Consider the following 17331-nt stretch of genomic DNA (forward strand, 5'->3'; position numbering starts at 1 on the left):
CCACCTAAGCAATGTCTGACATCATAAGTTGGACAGAAGCCCACCTAAGCAATGTCTGACATCATTAGTCAGACAGAAGCTCGCCTAAGCAATGTCTGACATCATTTATCAATTTGGGACTAGTCATTGGTGATGTTTATGTCCCCAGTGCATTAAAATGGCTCAATTCTGCCCTTTGGAATAATGAAGCTAGCATTGTTTATGGGGCTCCTTGTCGCTACAGTGAGAACCATTTCTGAACAAAAATTCAGAGTCCTGTGGGTTAGGAGTATGAATTCATATTAGTAGTGTAATGGACCATATGATAAAATTTCCAGAAGTTTCCTCTAAAGGCAAGCAGAGTCTCACTATTAAGGCAGATAAGCCTTGATAAAAGAAAAAAATTGTTAGTCTGTCTTCCAAGTTAATGATAACACTCCCCATAATGAAGGAGCATCCTGTAAACAGCTTCACGACATAGCTGATATGTTGACTGGTGTCCAATGGAGAGTAGCTGAGAGCTAAGCCAGGTCACTTCGCACAGCACACGGAAGCTTGAGTGTGAGTGCTCTGACCCCTGACCCCCACCTTTGTGTCTCTAGATTTATTAAACTGATGCTTAGAGTGACGGGCTAGCCTGCAGTGAAGCTGCTGATAAGGTTGTCTTTGGAGAAGTTGAGGGAATCTTGGAGCAGCTTGTCAGTGGGCATGAGGGCATGCTGAATGCGACTCTGTCACACAGACTGAAAGCCGCCATCCATCTCTCCCCCAACTCCACCACTTAGAAAAAAGAAGGGATGATGGGAGGGGAGGGGTCGAGAGAGGGCAATGAGAGGGAAAGAGGTCAGGAAAGTGTTGGAGCAGTCATTACACATTTCTGTTATCGGTTAATTTCTAATGAATGAGGATGTGACTTGGAAAGTTTCTTGTGCTATGTATACAAGTGCTGTGATATTTCAGGAAATGACATCAGATTTCACTGTTCTCAAGAATGAAAGTAAAACCATGATACGTGATTTCAGAAACTTGGAGCAGTGAACAAAAAGGCTTTACCACTGCTCTGCCGTGCTCACAAGGGTCATTTATTCAGTTGTTTGTTGTACCTGTGCTTATGCAGTTATAGTATATTCCTGACTGAGACACGCTCAATTTAGATCGAGTCTTAAGAGTGAACACAGTGTTGTCCATTCCGTTTTATAGTTGTTGTTTTGTGTGTGTGTGTGTTTTTAATAATTAAAGCACTATGTTTTCTTCCTTTATTAGATATTTTCTTCATTTACATTTCAAATGCTATGCCCTTTCCTAGTTTCCTCTCTGAAAGTCCCCCCACCCTGCTCCCCAACCCACCCACTCCTGCTTCCCCGCCCTGGCATTCCCCTGTACTGGGGCATATAATCTTCGCAAGACCAAGGGTCTCTCCTCCCATTGATGGCCGACTAGGCCATCCTCTGCTACATATGCAGCTAGAGATATGAGCTCTAGGGGTACTGGTTAGTTCATATTATTGTTCCTCCTATAGGGTTGCAGACCCCTTCAGCTCCTTGGGTACCATCCAATAGATGACTGTGAGCATCCACTTCTGTAGTTGCCAGGCACTGGCATAGCCTCACAAGAGACAGCTATATCAGGGTCCTGTCAGCAAAATCTTGTTGACATATACAATAGTGTCTGGGTTTGGTGGTTGTTTATGGTATAGATCCCTGGGTGGGGCAGTCTCTGGATGGTCCTTCCTTACATCTCAGCTCCAAACTTTGTCTCTGTGACTTCTTCCATGGGTATTTTGTTCCCCATTCTAAGAAGGAATGAAGTATCCACACTTTGGTCTTCATTCTTCTTGAGTTTCATGTGTTTTGCAAATTGTATCTTGAATATTCTAAGTTTTTGGGCTAATATCCACTTATTAGTGAGTGCATATCATGTGTGCTGTAAGATCAAGAATTGACAAATGGGACCTCATAAAATTGCAAAGCTTCTGTAAGGCAAAAGACACTGTCAATAAGACAAAAAGGCCACCAACAGATTGGGAAAGAATCTTTACCAATCCTAAATCTGATAAGGGACTAATATCCAATATATACAAAGAACTCAAGAAGCTGGACTCCAGAAATTCAAATAACCCTATTAAAAAGTGGGGTGCAGAGCTAAACAAAGAATTCTCAACTGAGGAATACCGAATGGCTGAGAAGCATCTGAAAAAATGTTCAACATCCTTAATCATCAGGGAAATGCAAATCAAAACAACCCTGAAATTCCACCTCACACCAGTAAGAATGGCTAAGATCAAAAATTCAGGTGACAGCAGATGCTGGCAATGATGTGGAGAAAGAGGAACACTCCTCCATTGTTGGTGGGATTGCAAGCTGGTGCAACCACTCTGGAAATCAGTTTGGTGGTTCCTCAGAAAATTGGACATAGTACTACCGGAAGATCCAGCACTACCGCTCCTGGGCATATATCCAGAAGATGTTCCAACCGGTAAGAAGGACACATGCTCCATTATGTTCGTAGCAGCCTTAGTTATAATAGCCAGAAGCTGGAAAGAACCCAGATGTCTCTCAACAGAGGAATGGATACAGAAAATGTGGTACATTTACACAATGGAGTACTACTCAGCTATTAAATATAATACATTTATGAAATTCTTAGGCAAATGGATGGATCTGGAGGATATCATCCTGAGTGAGGTAACCCAGTCACAAAAGTGTTGTCCATTCCTAATCAGCGCACTAGTTTTCAAAGCGAAAGGAAAACAATGCTGACTGGCTTCCATATTGACACAAAGAGCAAAAGGATTGTTGGGCTCCTCTTTGCAGAACATGCTTCCTGAGAGCTGAGATATTTTCAAGCTTAAGGTGTCCCTTTTTATTTCAAAACTAACATGGCAATTTTTTTTTATTAAAAGACTTGTATTTGATTTCAGCCAAGTGTTCACTTTTATTTTATTTTTAAAATATGCTTTATGAAAATCAAAAGCTAAAACAAAACCCAGCACATGCTGAAACTATGATGCTGAGCTCAGAAACAGACACTGCCAGGAGCATCTTACTTAATTTCCAAACCCACCACAGCCTCATTCATTGTGGCAGAAGACGGAAGATACCCGGTCAGCAGAGAAGGCAGTTTATAGCTCATAGCAACTTTAGCAGTCATCATCTAAGCCTGGTCCTCAGTAGGAGGATGTTAAAAGTGTCCAGTGAGAGATGCACACACTCAGTGGCTGGTGTCAAAGAAGAGGACTCAAGCTTGGGAAAGTGGGAGCTTTTAAAATGCTGTCTCTGCTTGCTAAGGAGGTCTTCTCTGCAAACATCCTTGAAAAGACAGTGTAAGTTCAAGGCACCAAAGCCTTTGCACAAAGTTGAGGAACCTGGAGAATTATCTCTCAAGAGCAAGATTTGGGGTTCTGCTTCTTCCTGTGCAGCATTGCTATTAAAAGAACTCAATGGAATGTTTTTGCTTTGAGCAATCGAACATTTCTGTTATGTCTTTCCAACATGGAATTATCTGAAGTAAGTTAGAAAGGCAGTCTTCGTTTGATAATGGAGCAAGTTGCAACCAGGGCTAAGTGACTAATGCATAAGCTTGCTGAGTGTTTGTATTACACCAAGTACCAACGTGTTCAAAGAAGAGTTTTACATATCCTGTCCTAAAGCAAGGTTTCATTTCACCCTACTCATGACCATTTGATGGTAGCCCTAACATCATGTGGACTAGTTATGTATTTATTTGCCTTACTGGGCCACTTAGTAAGCACACTGATGTCATTACACATTGATCTGTAGAACTGTTTTTGATAAAGGGCCAGACATATAACTCTGTTACTTCTGGGTATACCATTTAAAGCTCATATTGGAGATATAAGTTTCTCTGTCACACACACACACACACACACACACACACCAACACAAACACAGACAGACACACACACCCCAACACAAACACAGACAGACACACCCCAACACAAACACAGACAGACAGACACACACCCAACACAAACACAGACAGACAGACAGACAGACAGACAGACACACACACACACACACACACACACACACACAGTTTGTCATCAAGATCAAGTTGAACAGGAGCTGCTATTCCTGAGTATCAATCCACAGATCTGTGCTAGAGCTACCCCAGGCTGCCATGCACATTCACATGGCTGATGTCCGCAGGACATCTATTAGTCACAAAATGTTAGTTCAAACTCAAAGGTGCCTTCTCTGAAGGGCTAGAACTAACCCAAGAACAGGTAACTAACCTCTGGATCTGCAACATTCCAACCTCCCTACAACGCTGGTGTTCTGTCAGCCAGCCAGCTTAACGCAGGCATGGCTTATTTTCAATAATTCTCGTTCACACTTTCAGTGTGTGTGATGGCCAGGATGCGACTCAGTTGTGAACATGTTGCTTTAATATCACAATCTTTTCATGGGAGAGAAAGCGCAGTCCGTTAAAGCTTCAAGGAGCCCTAAATTCCCAGGATCATAGCCGACCAGCTGGCTTTTGCTAACTGATGCAAACACATTCCTACACAACGGACAACCTTGTGCTTAAAAGACGTGTAGCGATTTCTAAAAGCATAATTAGTAAAGTAGATTTTAGTCTGTGGCAGGAAAACTGGAGGTGCCTGGGCTTCTTGTGTTTTGTGTTTTTTGTTTTTTTCTCTCTCTATGTCCTAAGTGAGGCTTTATGGATATTTGTGCTCCAGTATCACCGCTGCCTCTGCCTCAGAGCATTTTCTGTGCTGCAGCCATGCTTGACTGCAGTGTGCAGCACATTCCTGTGTCATTTTCAAGTTCCATTCTAACATCTCTGTCCCTGGGTTATGTTATTCATTTCTCTGGCATCATGTTCTATCACTGTGGCTAGCACATAGTTATTTTATTTAGTAAGTATTTATTGGCGAGTTAACGAATTCTATTTTCACCAGCAACTCTCTGAATCTTATTACTACTTTTTTTCAGAGCATATGAACACTAGAACAGTGTAATTTGAGAGAGGACTTTTGGTCCCTTCTCAGTCCTTACAGCAGTCAGAGGTTACTGGAGCTCTGAAGTATTTAACAGCAAATCTTTGCCACGTCATAAAAGCAAATACAGATGCATAAAAATGGCATTTTCAACACTCACAACTGCCGGCTTCTGTCATAGGTAGAATTTACATTAAAGCAAAGGGTGCAGTGCTTGTTTGCTTGTTACAAACGCCCAGTGGGGTCTGATAGATCTGTGCTCATCTCAGGATGGGGGCAGCAAAACGCAGTGCAGCCTCATTTCACTATAATTCACTTACTGTAGCAGTCAATAATCAGTTCTCTGTAGCACTAATCCTTTTAAAATACCCTGAGATTCACTAGTGTTCATCAATTTGCATGTCCTCTTTTCCTGTTTTGAAACAGTCTCCACACAGCAGTCTGAAGGCAGACTCACTATGTAGCCCAAGCTGCTCGTGAACTTCCCATCCTCTTTCCTAACCTTGCAGAGCTGAGATTACACATGTGAAGTGCCACACCCAGTACCTTAGACCATTTTCATTACCCATAAAAGGAAGTCTCTGCCCTGTTTCAGTAACCCATCTATCCAGTGCTTCCATTGGCTGTGAAGAAATGGCATTCTTCCTCAGGCTCTTGCTGTTGCCATCTCTGTCTCCAGGTTTGCCTGTTCTGGACATGAAACATGAACAACATGGTACAGAGATTTACTTTTCTGCCCTGTTTCTTTCCTGGAGCTTAATGTTCCTAAGGTTCACCCAGGTGCTAGCATGAGCCAATGATTTAACTCCTAAGGCAAGCAACACATTCTGTGTGTTCATATCAGATATGCACTCTGTGTGTTCATGTGGCACTGTGCTGACATTCATATGGCATGTGTGCTGTGTGTTCATATGGTATGTGTGCTGTGTGTTCATATGGCATGTGTGCTGTGTGTTCATATGGTATGTGTGCTATGTATTCATATGGCACTGTTCTGTGCATTCATATGGCATGTGTGCTGTATATTCATATGACATGTACTGAGTATTCACAGGACACTGTGCTGTGCATTTGTATGGTATGTGTCCTGTATATTCATATGGTACTGTGCTGTGTGTTTATATGGCACGTATGCTGTGTGTTCATATGGCATGCGTGCTGTGTGTTTATATCTCACGTGTGCGTACATTCATCCTCTTGCCACGTGATGGTCTCCGAGTGATTTCTCTTGACTAAGAAGCATGCTGGAAAGTGTGTTCCCATATTCATTTTAAATGTGGAGACAATTTTCATTTCCTGTGAGTAGACACCTAAGACTAGAATTAGTGAGACAGATGGTAGCTCTGTGACTAATTATTTGAAGAAATGCCTGACTTTTCCCAAGTGCCTCACCATCTTACACTACCAGCATGTCTGAGAGTCCCAATCCCTCAGTATCTGTAGAAACCAAGATAAGATCTCAAAAAATATTTCCAATGTTGTTTAAGAATATAGTGCCATTCGGTGTTGAAGGATAGCTCTTTCCCAACTTGTTTTGAAAAATAGTTACGGGCTGGTGAGATGGCTCAGTGGGTAAGAGCACCCGACTGCTCTTCCGAAGGTCCGAGGTTCAAATCCCAGCAACCACATGGTGGCTCATAACCATCCGTAATGAGATCTAGCGCCCTCTTCTGGAGTGTCTGAAGACAGCTGCAGTGTACTTACATATAATAAAAATAAATAAAGATAAGGTCTTATGTTAAAAAAAAAAAGAAAAATAGTTACCTTTTGGTACCATTTATTGAATGCCTACTATGTATTATACATTAATCTAAAAGATTACACCAAGGAATCCATTTAATCCTTCCCAAATCCTTACAAAATAGATAATACTATTTTATATTTGAAGATATTAAAGCCCCCAAAGTTAAGTGGGGCAGCAAGAAAGTTGCAAAGCAGCTTTGGCCAGAGAGCCTCTGATATCAAGCCTGGGTTCTACAGTGCCACGCCGAGCCACTGCCAGAAACTGTGCTGAGAAGTTAGGGGTACATCTGCAAATGGTTCTGTATTAATGCTTTAGGCCTTCCTTTTACTGTCTACCTGATCATTTGGTTAACCATTAATAGTGATTTGCTGCTAAGTGAGACATAACAAAGTCTGTTAATTTTTTTATGCTTAACCCAGTATTGTCATCAATAAGTGTGCCTGCACTGTTCCACTGATACTAATGGTATTGGTTCATGTGGTGCTGCCTTTAGATTATAAATTTATAAATATTGAATTCATAAATTGAGAATTTATATTAGCTAACAATGACATTTCTTATTTTAGTCAATAAAAGTATTTATTAATACTTATTTTATGTCTAAAATTACACAGAAAACTTATTTGTAATGAATACATAAATAAATTGCTACTATGGCAGTCATTAAAAGAAAAATGGAACAAAATCTGTGTTAATTGTATTCACAGTTGTTAAACTATCTAGTCTCAGGGAGGGAAAGATATGCACTGGGGTGATTTAAACGTGGGATATGCTTATATCGTACTGGGGTTTTCTCAAGATACTCTTGTCTAAGGAGCTATTTTTCTTGACTACTATAAACATATTGTTAATGTAAGTGAAATTTCAAAATTGTCTGAAATTTTTCAATATAAAAATAAGAAGGAATAAATTTACCTCTGAAAAAATATTTCATTGGTAGTTGACACAAACCAAAATTCCACTATGATCTCCAGGATCTGTTTCTGCACCAGTTATGGGACCCTTGGTCTTGTCAGTGGTGCTTAAGGTCAGGTTTGGTTTGTTTTATGTTTCTCTGTTTATAGTGATCAGCTCCATGGTAAACTTAGCCTCTGTTCACATTAATCAGTAATCTTCAAACTGCTCTGCCCAAATAGCCCAGAAAAGTAATAGAGTTGTGTTCCTTTTTGCACATTTTAAGTTAATATAAACATGAATTCTTGGCATGAAAGATATGGTATTACCATAGCATAAATAATGAAGTCAAAACAGTAAGACAAACGGGCAGTGGTGGCATAGGCCTTTAATCCTAGCACTTGGGAGGCAGAGGCAGGTGGATTTCTGAGTTTGAGTCCAGCCTGGTCTACAAAGTGAGTTCCAGGACAGCCAGGGCTATACAGAGAAACCCTGTCTCAGAAAACAAAACAAAACAAAACAAAACAAAACAAAACAAAACAAAACAAACAAAACAAAACAAAACAAAGCATAGCAAAACCAAACCAAACCAAAACAGTAAAACAAATGTCGAAATATGATTCACTCTTCTTCTTTATCGCTGTTATTTAATAATCCGTGTAAAAGTCTATTTTTCATCATTTAAAATGGCCCGTTTCTTATTGGTCAGCTCTGGTTTTTGTTACCCTTGCCAGCAGGACTGACTGTGGTCAGTCCCCCAATGCACCCTGGCTCCTATGTTTTCTAGCTAATCCACATAGCAAAGTTTTATTTGTTGCCATAAAATCAGTACTCAGAGTGAGTCTGGCTGGGCAAAGGAGAGTCTGTCCATGTGACCAACAGACTTGAAACAAGGACCCCACAGAAATGAGAGTTTGTACAGGGATCTCCTACTGGGAGAAGGAAAAGGTGCCAACAGGAGGGGAACTTGTGTCCCAGAAAAGATGTCACATGATCCTACAGGATGAAACTAAATCCCAGAACCACACCTTGACTGACTGCTTAGATGTGCGTACCTTTGGACCTTTATTTAAACTTTGATCTCACTGCAAGACCTGAAAGACAAATTTGAGGGCTCTGATGGATCTCTTTGTCCATCATCCCAGTGTAGGTATATTGAATAAATCTCCTTTTTTGCTGCTTGTTGTTTGGGTTCTTTTCATTAGCTGATAGAGGGTGAAGGGCAGACCTGACTTGGGAAACAGGTTGTAACCTCCCAAGTTTGATAATGAAAACTCCTCTACCTGTGTCCACAATCAGCTCCTCCTGCTCTCTCATTGCAGAAGTACAGAGGCTGCAGGCATGCATTCTCCTGGCTGGCTTTATGTGGGGTCTGGGGTCCAAACCTACATCCTCACACTTGCATGGCTTTTCCTTCATCCACTGAGCCATCTTCCTGGCCCTTGATTTTTGTTTGTTTGGTTGGTTGTTTTTTGTTTTTTGGTTGATTGGGTTTTGTTTATTTTCCCCTACTTTATAAGACAGATCTGTATGTTGGTATCTTACCTTTTGCTATAATGAAATGGGCTCATCATCCTGTTTTTTCTTTTAATTTCTATAGTTATAAGCACATGTTAGTAAGTAATAGGGATTAAATATAGAGATAGGTTTTATTCTATCATCATCATTTCATTCTTTAAAGGTCTAAACCTTACAAAGTAACAACAAAAATATTTGGGAATTCTTCATTACAAATATACCAGTTGTCTACCAATCAATCACTTTCTAACCAAATTGAGTATACCTTTAACTTTTGTTAAAAATAATTATGAACCTACTTATTTTTAAAACACTGAAATAGGTCATTGACTTGTTCACTTTCTGGGAAGTGTACCAAGTAGATCTCACAAAGTTTAGAGTTCACTTAGTTTATACGCTAGACTATCATTTAGAATTTGATTAGATTTGATATATTTAGAAATCACTGGGAAAAATGAAATACTATACATTTAACATACTTTTGCTAGATAATACTTATATTTAACTATTTTTATATTTTGTTTACATTTATGTATATTATATTATAAGGTTATCTTACTTTAAGTATTTTATCCAAGCTGTGCACAATATATTTGACTGAAGCAATTTGTAGATGATTCCATGTGACATGATTAGTAGAGCAAATTGCTTTTACATTGTCCTACCAATCAGAAATAATTTGTCATAAAAGGCATCTGAATACCCCTTTGTTGTGTTTGAGATATTATTCCACAGTGGGTAAGCACACTGATGAGTGAGTGAGTGATTTTCTGTATAGGAAGAAGACAGATATGGGGATGGAGGGTGGGTAGGTGCAGGGTGGGAGATGGAACAGGGAGCATGGAAGGTAGAAGATGTATAGATGAACAGATGGTAGGTGGAAGGATGGGTGGTGGCCCAGAAGGGGGAGGATGGAGAATGATTAGCCTTAGCTCTGACTAGTCAGGGATCTGTCTGAGGACTGTGGACTTCCTTAGTAGTTACCAGGGCTAGGAGAGCTTAGATAGTGGACACCCGCCCCCTCCCCCCCGCCTTTTTCTGTCTGAATTCAGAATAACCCAACCCAAACTGCATAAAATAGTCTGCGAGAAAACTACGCTCTCTAAAGCCAACCTTAACTTTACTGTGAAGGTAAAGAACTCTGCTGTAGGCTCCTGGGACTTCTCAGTAACCAACAATACAAATTGTTCTCTTGGTCAGCATGCAGTGGTGCACTAGAGACATCAGGCAAGAGGGAGAGGTCGCTGAGCATGGCTTTAGGGAAACTGGATTTATTGGGAGGGTACATGAGCCTTTGGAGGCAGAAGGACTCCTTACTCTCCTTTATCCTCTTAGGCCAGGGCTAACAGTTCAGTGTGAAAGTTAATCTTGCAAATGCAAGGGATTGAGAATCGTGGCCTGCCTGTTTTCATTCTCCTTGTAAATAGTAAGCAAGGCCCTCTTCCTCTTTATTCACCTTGTAGGTGGGAATAGTAAATGCTGTCCCAATTATCTCATGATACTCCCTTGAAGATTAACTGAGATAATGTCCTTACAAGCACTTAGAAAACAGAGAGCTGTATCTGAGCCAAAGATAGCACTATCAGGACACCGCCGTCACTTGAGATCAATTGCTGAGCACTCCACAGCACAGTGCATGGAATGCCTGGAGCAAATGCAGTCTCCCCTAGAAAAGAAAAGGCTACAGTTATCCAAACATCAGTACTGTGCATTTGACATGGGAAACACAATTACTTTTAAGACATGGTGGGATTCTAGGAAAAACAAGTAACTATTGAAGTTTGCCATTTGCTAGTCAGAATTTTACTTTCCTTGTATTCATTTCTTTAATTATCATGACCACTGAATGAAGGAATTACTATTATTATCTCCTATTTGACTTAAAATTGATGGAGGGACAGTATCCATGGTTACAGAGGTGACAAGGAGGGCAGGTGTAATAAATGTCAGGTCCAGGGAGTTTCTGAGTTTCTGAGACCAGGATCACAGCTATAGCATCCACCTCTCCTTAGGTACATCCTTAACTGCATTCTCTACTTCCCATTCTTCATCTCTCATAATGCCAGTCAGAGAGTAAGGAAGAAAATGCAAGAATTCACCCAAAAAACGAGGCAAGTTTGTGAGGTAAGGGGGGCAGGGAGGTCAGTGCACAATCAGGCGGGCATAAAGAAGCATTCCAATTGTCAGGGCGGGCGTGGTGCGATTCCAGGGCTTGCTCTTTCCTGTGAAGCTGGCCTTCTCACCTACCAGAGGGGTTCAGAGTCCTCGTCTGTGGTCTGTCTCTGGCCTAGGAGGCTGAGAGCACAAAGAGACATGGATGTATCACCACGTGAGGTACAAAGCACTTCTAACTCCACCAGGGAGGAGTGGGAGGGCGGGGCTGTGATTTATAAGCTCTCTGGAATTTCCAGGTGATAACAACACATTGAGGGTCATTTGATACCAGCGCATCAATGCTAGTGTGTCCCTTTCTCTCTCACTCATTCCAGCCTCCTGTATATCTCCTCGCCACAGACATTATCATCTCCGCAGACGCTGTCCTCTCCACAGTAGCTGTCTTCTCCACAGATGTCTAGCTCCACTGGGTTATTTAATTCATTCAAAACTTTTTTATCCTGAATATAGTTTTAGTCCACCAATTCTCAGTTGCTTCTGTTTTATAATTTCCTTTGTTCCGTGTGTCATTATGATTTTCCACTTACTACAGGACTATTTTTTCTTTGTTTAATTGAGGATAATCATACAAACTCTTAGACTTCTGCCTCTTTGGTTCGAAGTTAGAGCCATGTTGGGGTTCCTTCAGCTGCCTTCCTTCTCTCTTCAGAATAAACCCACCTTTTCTGGTTCTTTGAAATGTTTGGTAATTTTCTAATTGTTTCACAGGTGTCTCGACTGTGGTGTGTGGGGACTCTGCTTTCCCTGTGAGAGTTGTCCCTTTCTTTTCCAGAGGCAATACTTTGATTCTACTTCAATGAAAGGAAAAATGTCTTCATTGAATAGAACTTATGGTCTTAGACCTACATCTTCGGTTTTATTTTAATGACTTTTATTTTAGAACACTTTTAAATCTTACGGGGAAAATAAGCAAAGGTAAGATGGTGTAGAGCATTATCATGTATGCCACACCTAGTTCTAGAATTATTAAAATGTTTTAAATTATCATTTTTACTTTATTTTATGTACCTGAGTGTTTTGCCCGTATGTATATTTGATACCCATCCCATGGAGACCAGAGAGAATCCCAGATCCCCTGGAAGTGGATGGAGTTAGTGACTTTGTAAGATCCTACATGGGTACTGGAAATTGAACCTTGATCCTCTCTGAAAGTAGCCATTGCTCTTAACCTCAGAGGCATCGCCTTAGGTCTTGGTTCCAGTGGTATTTTTGATAACTTGATCATTATCATGAATGAGCAGTTTGCACATTTTGACTGAGGTCCTGCCTCTCTTTGTATCTTTTTCTCTTTGTATCGTCCCAGCTCTTGACTAGAAGAACACACAGTGTTTAGTTATTTCGCCTCCTTGGGTTCTTCTAGACTCAGACCGTATTTTGGATATTTGTTGCTTTGGTGACCTTGAGTTTTGGCATTGTGACCTGACAGTTTCACAATGCTTACCAACTGGGTTTTATCTGATGCTCTTCTTAGAGATTAGACTGGGGTTGAGGATTTCAGGTGGGAGGCAGCAGCAGATGGGCCCTTCTCAGGGCCCCCTGTCCTGCAGGCCTCTTCACCTGGCTAAGGAGTGTTTGTTGGGCCCCACTGAGGAGGATCTCTGGTTTTCCATGCCCACAGGAAGTCACTGTGTATATACTCGAGGGCGGTCACGGATTGTGCTCTCTGCCCCTTTGGGTAGTTGCTCCTTTGACTGAACTTCTATCAGACTCTCTTCTACCTTCACATTAGGTGGGTGGGCAGAATTTGTGCATTCCTTTTCTGACTCTTTTCCTTCTGGGATTGCTCTTCTCCTCAGAAGCAAATTCTCTTAGGCTCAGCCTCTTGCTTCACTTAAGACAGCACTGTGGCTTTACTTATGTGGAGCATCCCAGAGACAACCACTCAAATACAGTTTATAGCCAAATGAAAGTCTTTATTCCAGCCAGCTGGGACCCAAGCTTAGCCCAGAGCACTGGGTTTTTGAAGGTTCAGTGGGACTTCGCCAAAGCAGGCAGTTTAACAGAAGCTGAGAAAAACTACCTAGGGCATCTTGTCCTTGGGTTCCTAAAACACATTTTGGTAATGTTCCATGGGTTGTCCATCAAGGAGATCAAATTCCAATTAAACTTGAAATGGCCTTAGCAAGACTACAAAATATAGGAACCTCTGCACCATCTTGTCCTGTCAGAAATAGAGTAACATATTTTCAATTCATTATCTAAGATTATAAAATACTATATGTAAATATCCATGGATAAAACACATGTACAAAACATATGTATATTTACTTTATAATTATTCCCTAGGCTAAGATATCACAGACAAATTAAGATACACCATATATATATATATATATATATATATATATATATTCTATATGATATTATAGCGATGTTCTGCCTTATAGATTTGCTGCTTGCATGTATAAGCACATGTCTATAAATGACTGCACATATATTCATTGTTATTACTTTTAATTAATTTATATCTATGTGGATGTTTTGTCTATATGCATGTCTATGTACCATGTGTATGCCTGTTGACCACAAAGGCTGGAGAGGGTATCAGTATCAGATTTGGGTATTAGGAATTGAATATAGGTGCTCTCAATGGCCAAGCATCTCCCCAATGCTCTTGTTGTTATTATTTTGTAATCTAGATTTTAGTGATTGGAAGTATACCACAAATTATATGAACAGTTCCATGTAAGCGACTAGTAAGTTACAACCCTTTACCGGGTGATAAGATACTTCAGATGCTGCAAGAAGTATCATAACAACACACTGAAGAAGGAGGAGGAAGTGAAGGAGAGGGAGAGGAAGAGGAGGAGGAGGGAGTAGGAGGAGGAGGAGGAGGAGAGGAGAAGAAGAAGAAGGAGGAGGAGAAGGAGGAGAAGGAGAAGGAGAAGGAAAAGGAGAAGGAGAAGGAGAAGGAGAAGGAGAAGGAGAAGAAGAAGAAGAAGAAGAAGAAGAAGAAGAAGAAGAAGAAGAAGAAGAAGAAGAAGAAGAAGAAGAAGACAAGTAAACAAACTGCAAACTTTTCACATATAGTCAAATCACAGAAAATGATGATTAGCCAAATTTTTCTTTTAGCTCTTAGTTAGAAGGTTTGGGTCTATTGTGGTGATAAGACCTGAGAAATCTACTCAGTGTTTACCCAAACATCAAGTACTTTTTAGTGGTTCACAACAAACGTGGTAGGGCTTTAAACTTAGCTCCAGCTCCTCTAGACAGTTCAAGTAAGGAACTGAGTTTTTAGGAAGGGTTCTTCTCTGTGGCTGTTTCTGAAATGCAATTACAGGAAATCTGGAACAGGCCCTGGAGGTAATCTATAATCCCACTGTAGACCCTCAGTAGACAAGTCAACCAGGATTGAAGGATGCTGGAAATTTATTCTAAGTTGTGACATTAGAGAGAAGGGTGGCCAGGAATCAAGTTACTGCTTTCCTGACTCTAAAGATACCTTGCTTTCTATGAGGGAGGACACTGGGTCTCTCTAGCTCTCCCCACTCAGGAGTCATAGCTGGAGCTGAGGGGCTGTAGAAATGGAATTTGGAATATTTCCACATGACAGTTGGTTATTTACCTGACCACTTTCTTAAGATGCTCCTCCTTAGCCCACGTAAGAGTTACAGTTGATTGAGTGCAATAGGCTTAGTTGCTCATTTTATTATAAAATCAATTTGTTTCACAGGCCTACTATTCAAAAGTCTCTATTTGTATATAATTTTCATAATTTATGCAAAGTGAATTTAAGACTTTATAGTACAATAAACAATAACACCTAAAACATGATTTGAACAGTTATACAGATTTTTGTAATTTCATTTCTGCTACTATTATTATTTCACCTTCTTCCCCCCAATTTCCTTCACAAGTCCTGCATTTACAGTAGGATTTTCATAACTTAAACCCTTGGAAAAATACATTAGAACAGATTCTCTTGGGGTTTTAATGTAGTTCTATAGTACCTTTAACATAGTTCCCACCAGCTTCCGTCAACATCACCCCCATAGTGTTGTCTTTTAAAAAAAAAAAACTGTTCACAGTAGTAGAAAAACCAGTAAAATTTAAAATTTGATCATGTCTTTGTCCCTTGTAATCCCCTGCTCTGTGACTTAACCGATGGATTGGTTCTCTTTGAGTCTTGATCTCAGATGTTATGCATACATGACCACTGTCAATATATTTTTATTTTGCCACCTGTGTTTTCAAAGGTGTTGAATGAATCTCACACACACACACACACACACACACACACAGGAGAACTGTCACACACTGCCCAGTTTTCTTAATATTTAGTATTTTTCATGAATTTCTTATCCTTCCAACCCTGACCTTTTCTAGATATTTCAAAGCTGTTGGGTCTTCTGCTCCTGAATCTTTTGCACCGTCGGCTCTGTTTCTGTTTCACTGTTTCAAAACCATTGTCCCCCATTCTCAGAACTGGGCTCCTTCCCTGGAATCGCTTTTCCCCTTCCCTTCCCTTCCCTTCCCTTCCCTTCCCTTCCCTTCCCTTCCCTTCCCTTCCCTCCCCTTCCCTTCCCTCCCCTCCCCTCCCCTCCCCTCCCCTCCCCTCCCCTCCCCTCCCCTCCCCTTCCCTTCCCTTCCCTTCACTGTCCTGTCCTCTCCAGTTTTCTTCTGTAGAGGGAACAGCACATCACATTAGGAACTGGGCCTTTTCACTGCTGTTATTCATCCTTTCTATCACAAGCAAAGAGCTATGTTCTTTCCTCTGAGGTCTTAGGCAGCTTTTCTAGAAATAGGATGAGCTATATATGAATTCCACTTTCATTACGAAGAAGCTAATACCCACAGGAAAGTGACTGTAGTTCCCTGGGTGTCATGTGCAGCTCTACTGGATAGCAGCACTGAACTGCCTAGATTACTGAGGGCTCAGAAAAGACCTTACTTGCAGCATATGTGTCTGGCCATCAGTGGCACTATAATTATTATCTAAATGTAAAAAAAATAAAATAAAATAAAGCATGAGAGAGAGAGGGGGGGGGGAGAATGAATGAGAATCGAGGCCCCTGTCCTAAAGTTGACTGGAAAGTTCCTATCTTGGTCTTGAAAGACCCACAACGTGAGGACTCCCTCACGTTCTGACTCAGGAGAGGCGACACCCCAAAATCACCCACAAGAAACGATCTTGCTGCAACTGCAAGAGGATTTTTATTCGAGAGCGTTCTCAGGCCCATGGTCATACACCACGCAGGGGTAGAGGACCATGGCGCCCCGAGTAGCTGAGTAAGGGGGTATTTAAAGGAAGAAACCACAACTCAAGGAGGTGGGGAGGGCGTTGTTGGAAAATACCAAAAATACCAGTTAAGAGTCACAAGGAAGTATAAAGTCACAAGTGTCAGGTTATCTCTCAAGACAGTTTCTAAGAGCCCCTAACAATCTAAGAGCCCCTAAAGATAGCACATTTGCATTGTAGGTTCCAGTAATGGTCAGGGTGCCATTCTTTGAATTGAACCCAGGAAGCGGGTAGGTGGAGGAAGGAATGTCGCTATCTGTTTTATGACCAGTACCTGGAGCACTAAGCCACAAAGGCTACACTCCCAAGCCTGGGCCCAAAAGCCTCGAATTTTGTTTTTACTTTGCTATACTTTTTTAATACTTCTTCATTCTCACACCATTATTTAACACTATATGTTATTTTGAAGAAATCTTTAAATTAAAAAGAAACAATATACTACAAAAATAAAAGTAGATTAATTGAGAAGTTAAATGCAAGAATTTAGAAAATATTTTTTGTTTGCTTTATTTTTCTGTTTAAGACAGGGACTTGCTATGTGCAGTCTAGACCATTCTAGAACTTGCTATGTAGAGCACCCTGGCCTAGAACCACAGCTGCTGCTTTGGAGCGTTGAGAGTTAAGACATGCACCACCCCACCTGGCTCAGGAGACTAGAAAGTATCTAAAGCCTCACCTGGAGTGGTGATAAAAGAGTGGATGGTTGTAAACAGCAGGCAGATGTGAGAAATGCTAGAGATGGTGTGACAAGGGGAATGAGAAGACAGTCTGGGAGATATCATGGACTCTAGCCAGATTCTAATGAAGAGAGTGATC

At 40.9% G+C, this 17331-nt stretch overlaps 1 protein-coding gene across 4 annotated transcripts in view; it reads left to right on the forward strand.

The window, feature by feature from the left end:
* Prkn (parkin RBR E3 ubiquitin protein ligase) overlaps positions 1–17331 on the forward strand; it is a 1247011-nt gene that overhangs the window by 195630 nt on the left and 1034050 nt on the right. The window lies entirely within an intron of this gene.

This window comes from Mus caroli, unplaced genomic scaffold, assembly GCF_978045245.1.
Source record: "Mus caroli unplaced genomic scaffold, Mus_caroli_1 scaffold_18, whole genome shotgun sequence".
Taxonomy (NCBI): domain Eukaryota; kingdom Metazoa; phylum Chordata; class Mammalia; order Rodentia; family Muridae; genus Mus; species Mus caroli.